We start from the raw sequence: 21,241 nt of genomic DNA on the forward strand, positions 1-21,241 counted from the left end.
CAGATTTCTCTTCCTTCTGTGTGAAACACAGATTATTGCTTCAGTGAGCAGAGACATATCCTGTGGGTAGCCAGAATTTAGACAGAATGGCCAAAAATGCTCAAAACATATTCTGGATAATGCTAGATCCACTTCCCACACCAAATGTATTTAAACTTTGTGTTTATGTGTATTTAACCCAGAAAATCCTAACCTATGTCACTGAGCTGCTTTAAAGGGAAAAAAAAAACCAACAAAACTGGTAGCAGCCAAAATACTTATGCTAAAAGAGATGGAGAGAGCAAAAAAATTTCATGTAAATTTGGATGTTGGATTATTCCTTCACTTCACAATAATTGGCTTATTAGTATATTAATAAAATACTGGGGAGCCTGGGTAGCTCAGTCAGTTAAGTATCCAACTTTGGCTCAGGTCAGGATCTCATGGTTTGTGGGTTCGAGCCCCACATCAGGCTCTGTGCTGTTAGCATGGAGCCTGCTTTGGATTCTGTCTCCCTCTCTTTCTGCTCCTCTCCCACTTGTGCACTTGCTTACTCTCTTTTTCTCTCTAAAATAAATAAACATTAAAAAAATATATATACATATTAATAAAATATTGCCTGCAAAAGGTAACATTTCTAATAACCCTGATTTTATCAGTGGATACTTTGATATACGTTTTGTCCAGGCAGCTCTATCATTCCTGCCTTTTATGGGGCTTCTGTAAGATGGTTTCAGATATGATGTTACGCTATAGAAAGGGGCTTGCCTTCCACCACTCTTACCAGTAAGTGACAGCTCTCTGAGAAATAGTTGCTGGACGTATCACTTTCTTTCTTCCACTGTACATTTAGATTTTATCTTTTTTGGTCAGGGTCTCATGGAAGGCATGACTGAAGCACTGAGCTAAAGCAGTAACAGTGCAGCCTACTTTATGCAGGGAAAAGAATTTGGAGTCAAGAACTCCAGACTCTGTGATTGTGTGTGATATTCTTAGAGCTGGCCCGACAGTATTAATCCACTTCACACAGCAAATCATCAAGAGCCCTTTCTGGAAAATGGGAATGGGATTAACAACACTCCTGAAAACATAAATCTTTAAAGCTTTTTGTTGACTAGATCGGTGAAATATAAAAATCTACTCTGAAGAACAGTTACCTAATAGTGGTACTTGCTTTTTTGGTTTTCCTAAAAATATGAGCATAGAGGCTCAGGCACAGAATAGTACCTCGCTGAGCAATCCCTCCAGAGCCCAGGCACCCAAGGGACATAAATTTGGTGGCTAAGCCCTGGGGCTCTAACTATCTGACTATCCCACTGTACTTTCTACTTCTGTTAATTCAGTAAGGCAACTTACAGAACATTATCACTGAGGCCAAAAATCCTACACTTCTAGAAATCCAGAAAATCCTACACTTCTGAAAATGTTTAGATAGTTCTTCTAGGTCCTGTACATGCTTGCTGATATTACACTGCTGAGAGTTGTCATCTGGAATTTAAGTCTTAGAGGAAGACAGTGAGGATCTCTAGAGCGTATACATTACACAAGTAGTGGCTTCATGATTGTGGAGCTGTGTATTTTTTAAATTTCTCAATTGTCAAACAGTAATTTTTTTCCTGAAACTTTTGCTTAAGTGTCTAGGTTGTTGCTGTTTATAGGATTATATGGGTCATTTGCTGTTGTCAAGTAGCATTTGCAATTGTTGAGCAAGGCTCCCTTAGCCATAAAACTATGCTAACCTCTCCAGGACATTCATTCCTCAACTCTGCTGACAGTACAAAGTTATCATATAGCCTGCATGGGAATATGAGGTACAGTTCTATTTTCGGCTCACCCTCTGGCTTGCTCTATAACCTTGGGAAAATCACTTCTAGGCCTTGTGCCACAGACCTGCCATCTGTAAATTAGGGCTGGTTAGTAACCCTCCTCTGGCGAAGTCAGTGGAAGTCATGAATTCTGGAGTTGGGCAATGAAGAACTTCAACATGCTCACTGACAGTCACTTATGTGTTAGTTCTTTTGAACTTTTTGCACAGCCCAGCCATCTTGTCCATGTGATATTTTTTGCTCCAGTAACACTTTAATGTAGAACACATAGAACAATTTTTCTATAACTGGACAGCCTAACTACCTCAGGCCCTGCTGCTAAGAGAATAGGTGTAAATTTTTCCATCTTATACATTCATTTCCATTCCCCCCAGCCATTATTCAGGGTGTACCTGAACATCAATTCCACTGGATTTTGCCATGGCAGGGGCTTAGCCAGGATCCATTCATTCTGTTTTAGTCTGTGGATGGGAATCAATATTTTTAGAACAAATAAGAAGCAAAAAAAAAAAAAATCATACATTTAAGCCTGTCACAAACTTAAAACACCTACATTTACTTCGTGTTACTTTCCCATTCTTTATGTAAGGCAAATGTCAGCCAGAGCTTCCCTTCCCTTTGTAATCTCAAGGAGATTAGCCTAAACATCCATCCTTCCCAAAATTACCGATAATTTCTGAGGGGATCATTTTCTTGTCTTCTCTGGCCGTGAGTCCATGTATCAATGGCTGCTGTCTTTTCACTATTCCAACTGCCTCATATTCAGCCTCTTCTTCAGTTTCTACAAAATCACGCACAACTTAAGTGAGATTTTAAGATTTGAGAAAACAAGTTAAAACTTACATATTAGACATGCTTATTCTTTACATGTTTGTTTGTTTATTTTTGAGAAAAAGAGAGTGCATGCCCAAGTGGGGGAAGGGCAGAGAGAGACACACACACACAGAATCTAAAGCAAGCTCCAGACTGTCAGCACAGAGCCCCACGCAGGGCTCGAACTCACAAACCGTGAAATCGTGACATGAGCTGAAGCCGGATGCTTAACTGACTGAGCCACCCAGGTGCCCCTAGTACTCCTGCTCTTTAAAGTCCATTTTCCCACCCTATCACCAGAGATTTCCCACTAGCCCTTCACTCTGTGCAGTGACCAGACTTGTCCTCCTAACTCCTCTCTCCCACCCACCTTTCCTTGCATGGTCCATCTCCTGTCACCACTCTCTTCCTCTCTCCCAAGAGCAAATATAAATTCCTCCAGTGTTTACATGCAGAGCAACTTTCTTGTGTTGCTAAGGCTTTTAATTACATCCATGCTTTTTTTTTTTTTTTTTGAGTCTCACTTTATACCCGAAACAGCTTATCAAGTTATTTTTCCAAATGAAATTTCTTTCTAAAAGGAATCCTGGTGCCATTTAATACATTTCCTCCTCATCATACTCAACAATGTACATTTATTTATGTACACTCATCAGCGTTTAAAAACTCATTTGAATTCTACTTTTCTCATTATTTTGTTTGTACTTTCCCACTTACTAATGCAGCCCATGTTTCCTACTTTAATAAACACCCTTCAAATTATCAGGCATTTGAGGTATTTCCAGTTTAGTTTTGCCTTATAAATAGTGGTGCCATAAATATTTCATTTTTCTCACTTGGATTGTTCTGAGGGAATATTCTCCCAAATAAATAGATTATGGGGCAAACATGAATAATCTCATAGATTCTGTGCTTGCCTCAGTATGTTCATTAATAGTTGTCCTAATAAATAATTTTATCAACTTATGAGTTTGGCCATTTTGCTTAGCTCTACCAACATTCTCCTTGTTTACTTTTCAATTAATCTCACAGCAAGGCTAATAAATTCCCCAAAATATACTTTTTTGAGGTTTTTCATGTATGAAATATTTGGTCATATAACTTTGACATCTTGTCCAGTGAAGTTTGCATACTGATTTTGTTTTAACACGCTTATTGTGATACAATTCACATACCATACATCCATTCACATACCATCCATTGAACGTGTAGAATTCAGTGAATTTTAGTATATTCACAGGGCTATGCAATCATCTCCACAATAAATTTTAGGACATTTCATTACCCCCCAAAGAAACCCTGTACCCCTAGCCTTCACCCTATAGTCCCTCTATCCCACCCCAGACCTAGGCAGCCAGTAATCTGTGTTTTTTTTTTCTTAAGATTTTATTTTTGTTAAGTAGTCTGTACAGCCAACACAGAGCTTGAACTCACAACCCCGAGACCAAGAGTCACATGCTCTACTGACTGAGCCAGCCAGGCACTGCTAATTTTTCTTTCCATTCCTCCCAGCCATTATGTAGGATGTACCTGAACATCACTTCCACGGGATTTTGCCATGTCAGAGGCTTAGCCAGGATCCATTCATTCTGTCTTAGTCCATGGATGGGGATCAATATTTTTAGACCAAATGAGGGGGAAAAAAAAAGCATACATTTAAGCCATACATTAAGTTACACATTTAAGTGTAACTTAAAACACTTACATTTGCTACATAGATTTGCCTATTCTGGACATTTCACATAAATGGAATCGTATAGGGGTGCCTGGGTGGCACCCAGTCGGTTAAGCATCCAACTTCAGCTCAGGTCATGATCTCGTGGTCCATGAGTTCAAGCCCCATGTAGGGCTCTGTGCTGACAGCTCAGAGCCTGGAGCCTGCATCAGATTCTGTGGCTCCTTCTCTCTCTGGCCCTCTCCACTCACACTCTCTCTCTCTCAAAAATAAATAAAGATTAAAAAAAAAACTTATAGGGGCGCCTGGGTGGCTCAGTCGGTTAAGCGGCCGACTTCGGCTCAGGTCATGATCTCGCAGTCTGTGAGTTCGAGCCCCGCGTCGGGCTCTGTGCTGACAGCTCAGAGCCTGGAGCCTGTTTCGGATTCTGTGTCTCCCTCTCTCCGACCCTCCCCTGTTCATGCTCTGTCTCTCTCTGTCTCAAAAATAAATAAACGTTAAAAAAAACCTATAAATGGAATCATATAATATATAATCCTTAGTGACTGGCTTTTTTTACTTAGCATAATGTTTTCAAGGTTCATCTATCTTGTACATGTATCAGTCCTTTATTCCTTTGTATTGCCAAATAATGTTCCATTATATAGATATATCACAATTCTTTATCCATTCACCAGTAGATGGGCATGTGGGTTGTCTCCACTTTTTGTCTATTATGAATAATTTTGCTAAAAACATTCATATACAAGTTTTTATGTGGACATATGTTTTGGACATACATGTATATGTAGGAGTGCAATTGCTGGGTCATATGGTAATTCTACGTTTAACTGAGGAACTACCAGACTGTTTTCCAAAGTGGCTGCATCATTTTATATTTTACATTTTACTGGTCCCACCAGTATTGCATGAGGGTTCCAATTTCTTCACATTCTTGCTGCATTAGTTTTCAAGGGCTGCCAAAACAAAATACCACAGACTGGGCGGTTTAAACAACAGAAATGTATTTTCTCATAGTTCTGGAGGCTGGAAGTTCCAGATCAAGATGTCAACAGGTTTGGTTTCTCCTGACATTTCTCTTCTTGGCTTACAGATAGTCACATTATTGTTATGTGCTCATATGGTCTTTTCTATGTGTATCTATCTATCTATATATCTCTGATGTCTCTTCTTTTTTTTTTTAAGGATACTAGTCACATTAGATTAGGGCCCCAACCTTATGACCTCATTTCACATTAATTACCTCTCTAAAGACCTTATCACCAAATACAGTCACAGTGGGGTAGGTTAGGGGCTTCCACATATGAATTTGGGGGGACAAAATTCAGTTCATAACACTTGCCAACTGCTGCAGAGTAAAATGTTTACATCTCCCAAAAATTCATATGTTGAAACCTAATCCCCGAAGTGATGCTATTTAGAGATGGGACCTTTGGGAGATGATTAGGTCACACAGGTGGAGCCTTCACACATGGTATTAATGCCTTTTAAAAGAGACCCCAGAGAGTTACCTCACCCTTTCTGCCATGTGGTGAAAAGACAGACATTTTTGAACCAGGAAACAGGTCTTCATCAGACATAAAATCTGCACAGTGCCTGGAGTCTGGACTTTCCAGCCTTAAGAACTGTGAGAAATAAATGTTGTTTAAGCCATCCAGGCTAAGATATTTTTGTTATAGCAACTCAAATGGACTAAGATACCAACATTTGTTATTATCTGTCTTTTTTGATTACAGCCATTCTGGTGGGTGTGAAGTTGTACCTCATCGCAGTGTTGATTTTCATTTTGTTGATGGCTACTGACACTAGAAACATCTTTTCATGTGCGTATTCGCCTTTTGGTTATCTTCTTTGGACAGTTATCTGATAATATCCTTTGTTCTGAATTATTTCTTTATTGTAACATATTATTTTTATTGTAGCTTATCTGCATTATGGATTAATCATATAGATATCAAACATACTAGAAGGACACATGGGAGAATTTTTCTTAATTTGGGGGGTAGTGACAGCCTTTCTAAGATTAAAAAGAACTAGAGGGGTGCCTGGGTGGCGCAGTCAGTTAAGCGTCCGACTTCAGCCAGGTCACGATCTCGCGGTCCGTGAGTTCGAGCCCCGAGTCAGGCTCTGGGCTGATGGCTCCGAGCCTGGAGCCTGTTTCCGATTCTGTGTCTCCCTCTCTCTCTGCCCCTCCCCCGTTCATGCTCTGTCTCTCTCTGTCCCAAAAATAAATAAAAAACGTTGAAAAAAAAATTAAAAAAAAAATAAAAAGAACTAGAAACATAAATAAAAATCAATTAATGTGACTACATGAAAATAAAAAAAATAATTCATTGCAAAAAACAAAGCCAAAAGACAAGATGAGGGAAAGATAAACAATTTATTCACAATGGACTAATTTTATTTATATAGAGAAAGGGATAGATAAATATCTCTTTTTCTATCTATCTATCTATCTATCTATCTATCTATCTATCTATCTATCATCTCCAACAATAAAGAAAAAAAAAGACCAACAATTGAATAGGAAAACGGGCAAAGGGGTGCCTGGCTGGCTCAGCTGGTAGAGCATGAGACTCTTGATCTCAGGGTTGTGAGTTCAAGCCCCACACTGGGGAATAGAGCCTACTTTAAAAAAAAAAAAAAAAACAATAAAGAAAAAAAAAGCAAAATGGGCAAAGGATATGAACAGACAGTTCACAGAATGGCAATTTTAAAAACTTATGTTTGATAACATAATGTATAGAGATATGTGATGAAATGGGCACCCTGATAAATTAATGTGGGAGCATAAACTGACACAAACTACATGGAGAGCAATTTGGCAACATTTATCAGAACTTTTAAAGTCCCTACCTTGGGATTCAGCATTCAACACCTACGTATTTAGTCTAGACAGACATTTATTTGTTCACATGCCAAGTGGCTACAAATAAGAATATAACTACTGACTGCAGCATTCAATCATTTGATGAAATACTATGCAATCATCAAAAATGATGTCCAAAGTAGAGTGTTACATGAAGAAAAGCAAGGTGGCAAAACTGTGTAGAGTACTGTGTGTGTGTATGTGTGTGTGTGAGAGAGAGAGAGAGAGAGACAGACAGACAGACAGACAGACAGACAGAGGGAGAGAGAGAAGAGAGGGAAAAGACTGGGGGAAGAGGAGCACCTGGGTGGCTCATTCAGTTGAGCATCCGACTTCAGCTCAGGTCATGATTTCATGGTTCGTGGGTTTGAGCCTAGTGTTAGTCTCTGTGCCGACAGCTCAAAGCCTGGAGCCTACTTCAGATTCTGTGGCTCCCCCTCCCTCTGCCCCTCCGCCACTCACACTGTCTCTGTCTCTCAAAAATGAATACACATTAAAATTTTTTTTAAATAAAAAAATACTTGGAGAAGAGTTTTTATACATATATGTAATATTGTAATAGGTAATATTACATATATGTTATATATATGTATATATATATTTATTGCACTGAGTGTCTCTGAAAGGACATACGACAAATCTGTTAACTGTGATACTCTAAAAGGAAAGAAAATTGGGGGAAGGAGGAGGGAGCAGTGGATAATGGAAACTTTCTTTTCAATGCATATCATGTATTTTTGGTGTTATTGAAACGTTTAGCTGTTGTGCGTATTACATGGTTGTCATTAAGAAAACAAGAAGACGAAAAAGATGTATATGACCACAAGTATTACAGGGTAACAAGCCTTTTGGTTCTCTCCTGGCAGAAATCCCCACCACCACCCTACATCCCCCCCCTGCAAAACATGACTTTTGATTTTGGAACGCGTCTCGTGAGGACTCTCCTAGTCACCTGTTTACCCTCTGCTCCTCCGCCTGACTGATTGGGATATCCTTGAAAGCAGAGGCTGTTACTCATTCCGCGCTTCCCCAAACAGTGTGGCTAGTGTTCTGCAAACAGCAGACGAAGTCTAAAACGGGAAGAAAGAGACCCCGCAAAATCACAAGCGTGTCCTCAACATCTCAGACTCTCACGGATCTTTTATTTGGGGAATGTGCGTCCCCTGGTCCCTCCACACTCACCTGACACACACGTTTCCAAGGCAGGGGACTCTTAAACCCGTACAGTTCTCCACGGTGGGCGAGGACCTCTGAGCCCGCTGCGTCGCGGGGCCGCCTGGCCGCTCCGGCTCCGCCCCCAGCTTCCCGCGCTCCGCGCCCATTGGACGTCCTCCGGAGCGGGTGGGGCTTTCCGCGTGGTGCCCCGTGCCCTGGGGCCAAAGGGGAGGCGTGCGCCCAGCGCCGGGAGCCGCGCGGGTGCTGTGGGAGCAACCGGCGATGCCCCGGGACCCGGTTCCCGCCGGGGCTGCAACCCGAGCTGCAGCCGGGGCCGTGGCTCCGAGTTTAGTCTCCGCGACTCCCGCAGCTCGGCGGGCTTCGGACCATCTGAAGCGGTGAGCGCTTCCTTTGCCCCCTGGGCTCCCTGCCCTAGTCCGTCCTCCGGGGCTACTGGCACTGGGTGGGCTGGCAAGGGCGGGCGGGCCAGCGGGGTCCTCGCCGAGGCATCCTCGTGTCGCGGGGTGCGGGTCCAGATTCCGCTTCCCTTCCTATCCCCCCGCCCCGGGCCTCCCGCTCCCCCGTGACTGTCACTCCTCAGTAGGTCGGTCTTCAGCACTGTTCAAGTTGTGTGCGCGGAGGCGCCAGCGGATCTGCGAATATCCGTGGGACGCCTCTCCGGCACTTGTCGCTCGGCTTCGCGGTCCCAGCAGCAATCCCCCCGTGTCTGGACAGGCTCTGTGGACGCGGCGCTGTGCGGGCGAGGCTTGGGAGACCACTCTTTAGTAAATGGTCCTTTACGCTGCAGGGCACCGGGCGGTGGTGAGCAGTCTTCCAATAGCATGTGGTGTTCGCTTCTCAATCAGAGAAACCGCGCGGACGAGCTCCGGCTCTTTTAAAAGGTTGCTCTTAAAAAAAAAAAAAATTACGTTGTAGAATTGCATAATACGCTGTATCTCCGTCCAAAAATAGTTTTTGATATCAGGGTAGTAGTCATTTGAATGCAACATTGACACTTTTGTTTCCTAAATAGTAAGTTTGAGCTTTTTTATTTTAGAGTAATAGATTACTTAATGAAAGGAATTTCTCAAGTACAGAAAAATAAAAGAAACCATACATAGTGTTTTGAGTCATCAATTTTTTTTTTTTTTGAGTCATCTGTTTTGAGGGATTTTGGTTTTTCAGTTTGCTTAGGTTTGCTTTCACCCACAACTGCATACCCAGGTTCCAGACTTTGGAATGGTGTAAATAGCGAGTGCGGTCCCGCCCCCAGCCCACTTGATAGCTGAGGGGAATCGGCCACGCCCCGGAGCCCCGCTTGGCCTGCGGACTCCGGGCTGTCCCCGAGCCGAGAGGCTGTCGCGCCGCCCCAGGAGGGCGAGAGGACGCCCGCCCCACCGGCTGTTTATTGCAGCGATTTGTACGTTCCAAGAGTCTCCAGAGAGGCGCGCTGCATACCTGTTAGGACACTGTTCACGTTCCAGCCTTGGGTGCGGGGGGGGTGGGGGGGTGGGGGGGTGGGGGGGTGGGGGGGGCGGGGCTGCTCTTCGTACCAGTATCTGCTCTTTTCTCCCTGTGGCCTGGGTCGGCCCCCGGTCCTCTCGCTGGAGCAGGTTGAACGGACGCTTAGTTTTTAGGTGAATTGTTCTGACAACCCAGTACCAGTACTATACTGCCCTCTCCCAATCTTTGCGGCGTTTGTGCGAGTTGATGGGAGTCGGGAGTGGAGAATGATTGACATTTTGCAGAACGGAACGTCCAGTGTTGTCATGCTTCTTGGCACTTTTTTCTAAGTCCAAGTTCTGGTGACATTGTTTCAGCTTGCTTTGCTCTTTCCCAAGACCCGGTTGGTTAGTTTGAGTTGAAAAGGCGTGTCTATTTCTTATTCCGTAAGGATTAGGAAAAAGGAATTCCTGGCTTGGTATAAAAGTGCTGGAATTTAGTCTGCTGTCTTCCAAGGATTATGGGGTTTTTAAAAATGAGGGCATATTGGAGATTGGAGAATACTGTAATTATTGTTCTTTTTAGGGGGTTGGAAAATAAAAATACCTCTATTTTATTTAGTAATTAGGAAAAGTGTAAGTACTTTAAAGAATCCTTTAAAATTGTGAATGATACTGTGAATTGTCTTGTAAAATCAAAAGGCATCCTTAATTCATCTTTTCTGTATATCTGTTTTTGCATATGCTTTAAAGACTTGGGTAGTGTTTTGCTGTCCCTAGTCATCAGGATTCTTAGGGACTTCTTATTTTAACTTTAAGTGTATTTTATTTTATTTTATTTTATTTTATTTTATTTTATTTTATTTTATTTTATTTTAGAGAGGGGAAGTGAGCGAGCTATCACATGCAGTAATTCTTTACCTTTTGCATCTGGGGATGTTTTGTTGTGGTGAACAAAACTTATTCAGTTCTGATCTATGAGAATAGTATGGTTTATAGAATTTGTTGGGGTTGCTCTTTTTTAAGAAAGTTACATTTTGTTCTTATGATTTCTAGAATTGTATAATATGATCTATCTCATCCAAAAATACTTCTTGATGTCAGGGTGATAGTTTGAATGCAACACTGACACTTTTGTTTCCTAAATAATAAGTTTGGGCTTCCTTAATTTATGTTTATATACTTTCTTTCATTAAGGAAATTTTGCAAAATATAGAAAAGTGAAAGGAAAACCCACATATAGTGTTTTGAGTCATCGATTTGGAAAGATTATTTTTTCTCAATTTACTTAGACCTACTTTGACCCACAACTACGTATTCAGGTTCCAAATTTTGAATGGTGTTAAATTATGGTGTTGAATATACAACTTCAGGGAGTGAGGGCTTATAGGTTGTATTAAAATGCTAACTTTTCTCCATTGAAATGTCAACACCAACAGAAACTATTATGGCATTTTCTCCTTCAAGATATGGATGTACTGATAAAGTGCTTTAATAATTTTGACTATGATAACTACTAACAGTTAATATGATGGCCTTTTATTTTATTTTAATTTTTTTTTAATGTTTATTTATTTTTGAGACAGAGAGAGACAGAGCGTGAATAGGGGAGGGGCAGAGAGAGAGGGAGACACAGAATCCGAAACAGGCTCCAGGCTCTGAGCTGTCAGCACAGAGCCCGACGCGGGGCTCGAACTCACGGACTGCGAGATCATGACCTGAGCGGAAGTCGGACGCTTAACCGACTGAGCCACCCAGGTGCCCCTATGATGGCCTTTTAAAATGACATTAAATTGGAAAGCTTTGAGAACTTGCGTCTGCCATTTTTCAGTGATGTGTCATTGCTAAGAGTTCTTTTTCCTCTTTCTCTGAAGCCTTTACATTTCTTGCAGCATACATGTGAAAGCTATGGTTTTAATATCAAGGTTCATCACCCTCTTTTTTTGTTTTACTTTTTCACATGTTACCTGTGCAACATTTTACAGTTTGAGATTTGGGGCTTCATTGGGGGGTACCTAAAGACTCACAGATTGAATCAGTTAAGTATCCTCTGTCTTTTCCCTTAAGTACCTTATAAATATAATTTCCTATTAACAGTCATGTAGGTTTTTGGAGGGCATTTTGCCCATAGTTGTTACAATTCTTGAATTTTTAGCTACATTTTGACCCAGGAATCCTACCTCTGGGAATTTATTCTAAGAAAATAATAATGGATATGTACATAGGGTTAGTTACTGGGATGTTTGTTGTGATTTAGCTTATGATGGTGAAACTTTGGAAACACTCAATGTCCCAAAATAGGGAAATGGTAAAATAATTTAAGTCAGAGAACATCGATACAATGGAATACTTAATATATAATGTATTAATTAATATATTAATATAATGTTAACTTATGCAGCCATTACTAATCATGTTGTAGAAGAAATCTGACAAAATCAAAAGATGGTCATAATATGATAGGGTAAAAAAGAATATTAAAAAGTATGAATATTTTCCCCTTTTGGTTAAAAGAAATATAAGAAGATTCTGGGGTGGCTGGGTGGCTCAGTCCATTAAGCATCTGACTTCTGCCCAGGTCATGATCTTGCAGTCAGTGACTTTGGGCCCCCGTCGGGCTCTGTGCTGATAGCTCAGAGCCAGAGCCTGCTTCCGATTCTGTCTCCCTTTCTCTCTGCCCCTTCCCTGCTTGTGCTCTCTTTCTCTCTCAAAAATAAACATTAAAAAAATAAAGAAGTATAAGAAGATTCTGATGTGTAGTAAAAATTATGTTTGATTGAATATTCAGCCTTGTCAGTTTGGGAGAAAATCTCCTGCACTGTAAAATTTAAAAACCCTTGAGCTACGTTTAAAGCAGGAAGAAAGTTGGGGCGCCTGGGTGGCTCAGTCGGTTAAGCCCCCGACTTCGGCTCAAGTCATGATCTCGCGGTCCGTGGGTTTGAGCCCCGCATCCGGCTCTGTGCTGACAGCTCAGAGCCTGGAGCCTGTTTCCAATTCTGTGTCTCCCTCTCTCTGACCCTCCCTCGTTCATGCTCTGTCTCTCTCTGTCTCAAAAATAAATAAACGTTAAAAAAAAAATTAAAAAAATAAAGAAGGAAGAAAGCAAAGACTATATTTACATACTTAGGCATTGAAACCATTCTGTCTTTGAAATAATCATCAAATCCCTGGAGTTGAATGGGGATTATCCATATGTCCCTGCTTATCCACAGGTTTACTCTTTCTATCTTATTTGGCCTTTGTAATCTTAACATAGGTTAATAGATTTATTGTTGTGATGATTAAAAGCCTGGTAATTAATTTTCAAGTTGGCATGTAAATGTGTGCAAGTTCAATGTGTGATAAGATTGTAATTTTGTACCAATAAAAAGAGGTATGACTTGAAAGTTAAAAAAAATTTTTTTTTGAGTAGGCAATGGTTTTATAGGGTTGAAGATCAAAATGTAAAAAAAAGGTGTACAATGGAAAGTCTCCCTCTTCCCCTATTCCTTATCAACTCAATTCTCATTTCTCCAATTCACCTACCCTGGATAAGCATTAATACTAGTTTACTGCTTATCATTCTAGAGATATTTTATGCATATCCAAGCCATAACAGATCTACATTTTTCCCCTCTTGGATATAGTGGTCATTTTTTTTTCTTTGCTTTTTTCACTTGACAGTGTATCATGGAGATTTTTTCATACCAGTACATAGAGAGCATCCTCAACAAAGGGTTTTTTCAAAAAAGTGCCTAGAACATAAAGAGAGTATAAAGAGGGGTGCCTGGGTGGCTCAGTAGGTTAAGCATCCGACTTCAGCTCAGGTCACGATCTCACGGTCTGTGAGTCCGAGCCCCGCGTCAGGCTCTGGGCTGATGGCTCAGAGCCTGGAGCCTGCTTCCGATTCTGTGTCTCCCTCTCTCTCTGTCCCTCCCCCATTCATGCTCTGTCTCTCTCTGTCTCAAAAATAAATAAACGTTAAAAAAAAAAGAGAGAGAGAGTATAAAGAAAGAAGTACTTTATTCAAATCATTTAAGAGTTTTCTTATTGGTTGGGTGTTGAGTACAAGGTGCTCTTGCTGAGTGAAGAGGAAACAACATAGTGTACTTGAACTTGGCATATGGAACTGTAAAAGCTTCTGGTTTAATTATCATCGAATTGTTTTTTAAATTTCACTTTAAAATCAAAGTAATACATATATATCATTGAACAAAATAAAGTAATTCTTAAAAATTTGCCACAAAAATATGAGACACACGTTCATTCCTCCTAAGTCCTTGTTTTTCTCCTTTGGGGCAACTACTTTCAGCTCTTAATTTTTTCTTCTAGTATTTATCTCTTCAAGTCTTAAAGTGTAAGTATACTTTATAACTACTTCTTGACTTAAATGATTTAGATATCATTTAATTTTTTTATAAAATGAGAATTGATACATTATGGTAAGGATTTAACTCCTATACTCTCTATTTACTTCTACTTCCTCCATCCTCTCAATTGAGATTTTATCTCAGTAATTAGTTAAATCAATAGGTTTTATATTATTGTGATTAGGTAAATATGATTAGCCTTTGAGCCAAGGGTAAGGTAAGATTGCTTTTTTCATTTACCTAATTTTCTATCAATCTATGGTTTTTCCCAAGTACTCAAATGCTGTTAAGTGCTCAAGCAAATGCAAGAATCTATCAACTTCATTTTTTTCTCTTAAGACTTCTTTCTCATAGGTCTCGTTCTTCACATACATCTGCTCTGTTTCTAGGTTTGCAACCAACCTAAAGATTAGTATTTTTAAAGAGATAAAAAAAGGGGATTGTACCCAGAAAATAGGATTTGGATGCTATGGAAAGAAACAATTAGAGAACAAGAAAGTGTTCTATGAAATTGGAAATATGATAGCTAAAATGGAATTCTGAATAGAAAGACTAGAAGATAAAGTTCTCTAGGTTCAGTGTATAGCTGTAGTCCTGTTTCCCCTCTCTCCTGGTTTGGATCCTCTTACCTAGGTCCTGGTTTGGTTGACTCAGTCATTTTACTCAAGCACTTAGTCCATTTACTTGCTGAGAGAAGGTACATTTTCAATGTCTTTGCATATCTTAAAGTGTTTTTCTTCATGGCTGAGGTGTTGAATTGCAGTTTGGCTGAGTATGAATTTCCTCAGAATGGTTAAGATTTAATTTTAAAGTGTCTGTTGTCAGTATTACTGTGAAGGAATCTGATATCATTATGTTGTGTATCCCTTTATGTTGTTTTTCCTTTCCAAAAGAAAGCTTTTTAGAATCTTCTCTCTGGTATCCTGAAATCTGATGATTTGGTGACATTGGGGTGATTCCTTTTTTCATTCACTGTGGTCTGCACTTGGTGAGCTCTTTCAACCTGAGGCCTCTTTTTTGTGTGGTGTGGTGAAATTTACTTTACTAGTTTCTTTCTTTCCATTTATTCTGTTCTCTTTTTTTTTGGTTGGATTTTGGATTGATCCTTCAGTCTCCTTCTTTCTTTTGTTTTTCATCTCTTTCTCTCTTTTTCTACCCCTAACTGCTCTGGGCAGGTTTTCAACTCTATCTTCTAGCCATTTTTTTCAGAATTCCATTTTATTGGATTTTCTTCCTTATTCTCTGATTTCTTGTTTTTATAGCTTCCTACTCTTCATAAATGCAATATGTTTTCTTATTGTTTTAAATATATTAATTGTAGTTTTACTTTTGGAATTTCCTTTGCTTTTTTCATTGTTTCTACCCTTTGCAGTCCTTTTTTCTCTTCATTTTTCAGTTTCTTCAGGGAGAAGTCTCCAGTCCTCTGCAGTGTGGGATATAATCCTGGGTTTTGATATTCTGGGAGCAGGGCCAATGAAGGGGACTGTGTAAAGAGTCCCCAAGATCACCTCGAGTTTCAGTGATTCACTAGGAAGACTCATTGGACTCAGCATATGGTCATGCTCATAGCTATGATTTATTTCCATGAAAGGCTTTAAAGCAAAATCAGCAAAAAGAAAAAGAACATGGCGTGAAGTCCAGAGGAAACAAGGCAGAAACCTCCCAGAATCCTCTTCGAGTGGAGTCAAGCAGGATGTGCTTAATTCCTTCATTATGGCATTGTGACATGTGTGAAGTTTTGTCTCACAAGGGAGCTCGTTAGAGACTCCATGCTCAAGGTTTTTATTGGAGACTGCTTACATAGGCACCGTCTGCATAGCAGTACCAAAATTCCAGACTATCAGAAGGAAAGCAGCTGTTCAGCATAAACTACATTGTTTGTGCAGACTATGTTCAGTCATATTAAACAACTCTTATCAGTTATGGAATGGTGGGAACCTTTCTGAAATCAAGATTCTCAGATACCAGCTAAGGGTTAACCTTGCAAACAGGCCTTTCAAAGGATAGCGGTCTTAGGCCTGCTATGAGAATTCTTTTGTTTTGGAAAATATAGCTATTTTTCCATAAAAATAATGGGTTTAGGACTAATAACTATTTCTATTAGGACCCCAGTAGGACTAATGGGGTAAGGACTAATAAATATCTCTAAATTTCTATTTTTCTTAGGATAATAATTATTGGTAGATATAACCCACAGAAATAAAAGTTCTTTGGAGTCCCAATGGTTTTTATTTTTTATTTTTTTATTACTTTTGTGTGTGTTGCAATTTTTTTATTATTGAAATATAATTGGCACAATATTATATTAGTTTCAGGTGTACAACATGTTGATTTGCCAATTCTACACATTATTCCATGCTCACCATGATACCTATAGTCACCATATGTTACCATACAATGTCATTACAGTATTATTGACTATATTCCCTTTGATGTATTTTTCATCTCTGTGACTTATTTATCCTATAACTGGAAGTTTGTAACTCTTAATCCCCTTTATCTATTTCACCCATTTCCCCTATTGCAGCATTATTTACAGTAGCCAAGATATAGAAGCAACCGAGGTGTCCACTGATAGATGAATGGATAAAGAAGATGTGGTAGGGGCACCTGGGTGGCTCAGTTTGTTGAGCATCCAACTATTGATTTCGGCTCCGGTCATGGTCTAGCAATTTGTGGGTTTGAGCCCCTCATTGGGCTCTGTGCTGATGGTGCAAAGCCTTCTTGGGATTCTCTTTCACACTCTCTCATTCTCTCTCTGTGCCCCATCTGCATGCTCTCTCCCTCTCAAAATAAATAAATAAACTTAAAAAAAAGATGTGGTATATATATACAAGGGAATATTACTCAGCCATAAAAAATGAAATCTTGTCAGTGCTTTTTAAATATGTGGGTCTTTGCACCAAAAAAGCTTGAGAAACCTACATCTCTCATTTTTCTGAGTCTAGAAGTATGTCTTTCTACTGGTATCAACACTAGTTTTGTCCAGTATGGTAGCCACTAGCTACATATATTAAATGTTAATTAAAATTAAATTAAAATTAAAACTTCAGTTCCTCAGTCACACTAATAACATTTCAAATGCTCAATAACCACGTGTAGGTGGTGACCATTCTATTGGACAACACAGATCAAGAACATTTCCATCACTAAAAAACTTTCTGGGGGCACCTGGGTGGGTCAGTCGGTTAAGCGTCCAACTTCGGCTCAGGTCATGATCTCGCGTTGGTGAGTTCGAGCCCCGCGTCGGGCTCTGTGCTGACTGCTCAGAGCCTGGAGCCTGTTTCAGATTCTCTGTCTCCCTCTCTCTCTGACCCTCCCCCATTCATGCTCTGTCTCTCTCTGTCTCAAAAATAAATAAACGTTAAAAAAAAAACAAACACTTTCTGTTGGACAGTGCTGACCAAAGCTATTAACATTTAAAAGCCATTCTTATCTCTTTCCCTTATTCGTTTTTACTCCCATGCTGTTTGCTTAATTATGACAGTTAAGCACAAATACGTGTATTGTTGGTTCATAAAACATCTCATCTGTCACCAAGGCAAAGACAAAGCACAGGCTCTCTGCTAAGACACACGCCATGCACACAAATTGCTCTTGCGGTGGAAGGGGCACTGCCATGTATGCAATGCAGACCTGTGCCAAGTGCTTTGCAGGGGGGCACCATTCACAGAAACTGCAGCGTGAATGGCATGTCTCTCAGGGTGCAAAGTGCAGTGGCCTCTCGCTCTTCAGAGTCAGGATTTGAAGCCAGGTTTGTATAATTCCAGTCTGTGCCTTTTTAGTTTGGTTAAGATCACCCAACCAATCCCTCCTGGCCTGTATATATGGGCCGTTGAAGGACATTTTTAAAGAATAGGTAAAATCACGATTCTCACACAAATATAAAATAAATGTTATTTTATTGAACTCATTAATTAAATGAGGGAACCAGTAAGATGTTACAACCAGTCCAAAGGTAGAAGCCAGAGAACAAACATATTTACAGATCGGGGAAAATGGAAATGAATGTGTAAATGAAAGCAGAGCTAGCCTCTTTCATAGTAGAGAGGAGTCACTTGAACCTCCCCCAGACAGAATTTACATGCCTAGAAGCAAGAGTTATTTTACATCCCTCTAGCTTTCCTTCAGTACAAACTAATAAAGTATGATAGTTCAACCGCAATGCAAGGCTGGAATCGGATAATCTGGAAAGGTGTGATCTAAACAAAGATTGCTTTCCATTGAAGCACACACTTTCTCCTATAAAACTCATCTCGATCTCTAGATTTTAGATTTTAATTTGCCTGCTCCTATAAAGTTATCTATATGAAAATTCTGGTCAACAGAGAAGTTAAACCTCTCATGGAAATGAATAAATTTGTATTCTGGGTTTGTTTTACACATGTTGTTTAGGTGTATAAGGCAAATCAGTGGTGAGCTAAATAGATAATTTAGAAGGCTTCTTACCTTGGTCCCAGGCTGGTTTCCCCACCAGGAACTGACAGTGGCTGAAATATATATATATTTTTTTAAGTTCAACACTGTTGTGAATTTGGAAGGCATCAAAATAAGTAAACCTCAGTTTTGTGTTCTCATTGGAGAGACAGCCTTGTACATAGTGAGTCATTATACAGTGTAATAGGTACTGCACCAGAGATGAGAATGATGTGATTTAGAATCACAAAGGAGGAAGCAATGAAGTCTGGCTAGGAAGTTATCATTTCATCAGGGCCTTGAAGGAAAAGTAGAATTTAACCAAAATGATTTTTTCAGTTATACAAACGTGAAAACTTCTGTTTATACTTCCAAATAAAAAGCCAATCTCCTAGATGATCCCCAGATCTAGCCTCCTGGTATTCACACCCTTACGTAGGTTCCTCCCACATTACATCAGGATTGATCTGTATAGCTATGTATACGTAGTAGACATGGCAGTGTGTGGATTCCAAGACTTGGTCGTAAAAGACATTGCTACTTCCACTGTAGTTTCTTGGATTCTCTGAGAGAAATCAACTGTCATGTCGTGAGAACACTCAAGCCGCCTGATGGAGAGGCTCAAATAGGAAGAAATTGAGTTTACTCTGGGCCAGTAGCCACCTGGCCTGTATATATTCTAGGAGCTAGAATCTATCTCCTAGATTCCCTAGCAACTAGGTTTATCTTTGTGACTAAGTTCTTGGGAGCAGAAGAGATGTGTGCAACTTTTTGTGCTTGCCTTTAACACAGATGTTCTCAATCTTCTTTTATTATCACTGCCTTGAGGAGCCTTTTAAGGTCTTCCACCCACCCCCCTCCAATTTCTGCCATAAACTTTTCATATATTGTATATCTGCTTGTGCACTTTATATGAATATGTGTGCTTTATCCATAAAAAGACTAACATTGTTTTGCCCTTCTATCCCTCAAGAATCAGCATTTGCCCCCTTAGAGGTGATACTGCCCTTGTTGAGAAAGCATGCTTTCAAAGGATTGAGTTTGCTGTCCCCTCCTTCTCTATCTTTCTGCACATGGACTGGAAGGCAGACTTGTGTGGTGAGCTAACTTCAACTATGCAGACGAAGACAATGTGAGTGACAAGACAGAAGGAACTGGGAGCTTAGCATCGCAGATCAAAGCTAATAGCCTATGACAACGAATTGGGAATGAAACGTACTCTGATTTTATTTGAGCTGTCTTATTTTGGGGCCATTGTTGTAGCAGCTTAGCCCATATTCTAACAAATATGGATCCCATTTTTTCAAAACTGCTTAGAAATTTAAAAAAAAATTCTCTTATTTCCATGTCACCCAGGTCTGTTTAGCAATGAGTATACAAATGTTACTTACCCTTTGCCATCTATGAACTCCTTATGATGGCCAGAACTGCAAATTGTATAAATATTAGCATTGTTTGATCCAAAATTTGGGCACCTCTAGGTGATACCTCGTAATCATTGAATGAAGGTGTCATCATGCTTTATCTCATTACAAATATTGCTAGTGTGCTAGCAAATATTGCTGTAGTTTTGTTTTGTTGGTTTTTTTAACCATTAGTTTTATTGCAATAGAGTGTACTAAGAGTGCACACTCCTCTAAATTCAGTTCCCTCATCTGTAAAATTGGTCTAATAATAGTACCTACCTCACAGGGATTTATGAGGACTAAATGAGGTAATGTAGTGAATTATTGAACACATTGCCTAATCTGTACTGTCAGATGGTAATTGCTATTATTACAATGAACACTTTAAGCTACATTTCAGAAACTTGAAAAGACAATATTTAAGAATTCTCAACATTCCAATAAAATGGTAATATAAAAATTAAAACAGCAAAAAAGAATAGGAGACCAAAGCAATTTTAACAATCTTTTAGAATATTGATAAAGTTTTCTTAGGACGGTGATTCCCAAAATATGGTCCCTGAGGCAGCAGTATCAGTATCCCCTGGGAACTGATTAAAAATGCAAATTCGTGAGCCTCACCTCAGACCTACTAATTCAGAACCTCTAAGGGGTGGGGCCCAGTAATCTGTTTTACCAAGTGCATTGGCTAATTCTGGTGTGTGTTCACGTTTGAGCAGCACTTCCTTAAAAGAATGGAGATGACTTTGAAAAGAAAACCAGTTCATCAGTACTCTCCTCCCCTCACCCTCCACGCTCGGTATTTGCCGACACCAGGGCCAAGGAAGATGGGAATGAAACGTGCATCTGTAGATAGGGATATCCCTTCATCTCATCCCTTTATCTTAATGTAACCGCCATGAAAATTCTGCTTATCAGCCTTTCATACATCTCTTTCTGTATATACACATGTATATGTTTAATTTTACATATATGAGATCATACTGACATTTTTTAATAGTCACATTTTGGTTAATCTTTCCCCTCTTATGTTGCACATCTGAGCAGTGTCATCTTACATTAGCAATGTAATGTATACAATATTAGCAATGTGTGTGTGTGTGTAGCAATTTTATTGTTTGCTATTCTTTTCTTCATGCTCATATATACCTATCATGTAATTACAATGCACATGAGTTTTTCTCTTTTATGGTCACTCATCTATTCAGATTTTCTATTACTTCTGTAGTCAGTTTTTATAATTTATACCTCGCTAACATGTCATTCATTTTCTTTTGGCTTTTACATTTGTTGCTGTGGAGTTGCATGTAA

At 39.7% G+C, this 21,241-nt stretch overlaps 2 protein-coding genes across 2 annotated transcripts in view; one reads left to right on the top strand and one right to left on the bottom strand.

The window, feature by feature from the left end:
- PAIP2B (poly(A) binding protein interacting protein 2B) overlaps positions 1 to 8,206 on the bottom strand; it is a 64,864-nt gene extending 56,658 nt beyond the window's left edge. Inside the window, exons 1-3 of the mRNA XM_042981688.1 lie at positions 8,115 to 8,206; positions 2,473 to 2,586; positions 2,198 to 2,266 (exon numbers count right to left, since the gene is read on the bottom strand). The gene's annotated coding sequence lies outside the window, so the exon portion shown is untranslated. The remainder of the gene's footprint in view (positions 1 to 2,197; positions 2,267 to 2,472; positions 2,587 to 8,114) is intronic.
- Positions 8,207 to 8,646: 440 nt separating this feature from the next.
- ZNF638 (zinc finger protein 638) overlaps positions 8,647 to 21,241 on the top strand; it is a 138,353-nt gene continuing 125,758 nt past the window's right edge. Inside the window, exon 1 of the mRNA XM_042981691.1 lies at positions 8,647 to 8,715. The gene's annotated coding sequence lies outside the window, so the exon portion shown is untranslated. The remainder of the gene's footprint in view (positions 8,716 to 21,241) is intronic.

Source organism: Panthera tigris, chromosome A3, assembly GCF_018350195.1.
Source record: "Panthera tigris isolate Pti1 chromosome A3, P.tigris_Pti1_mat1.1, whole genome shotgun sequence".
Lineage (NCBI taxonomy): Eukaryota > Metazoa > Chordata > Mammalia > Carnivora > Felidae > Panthera > Panthera tigris.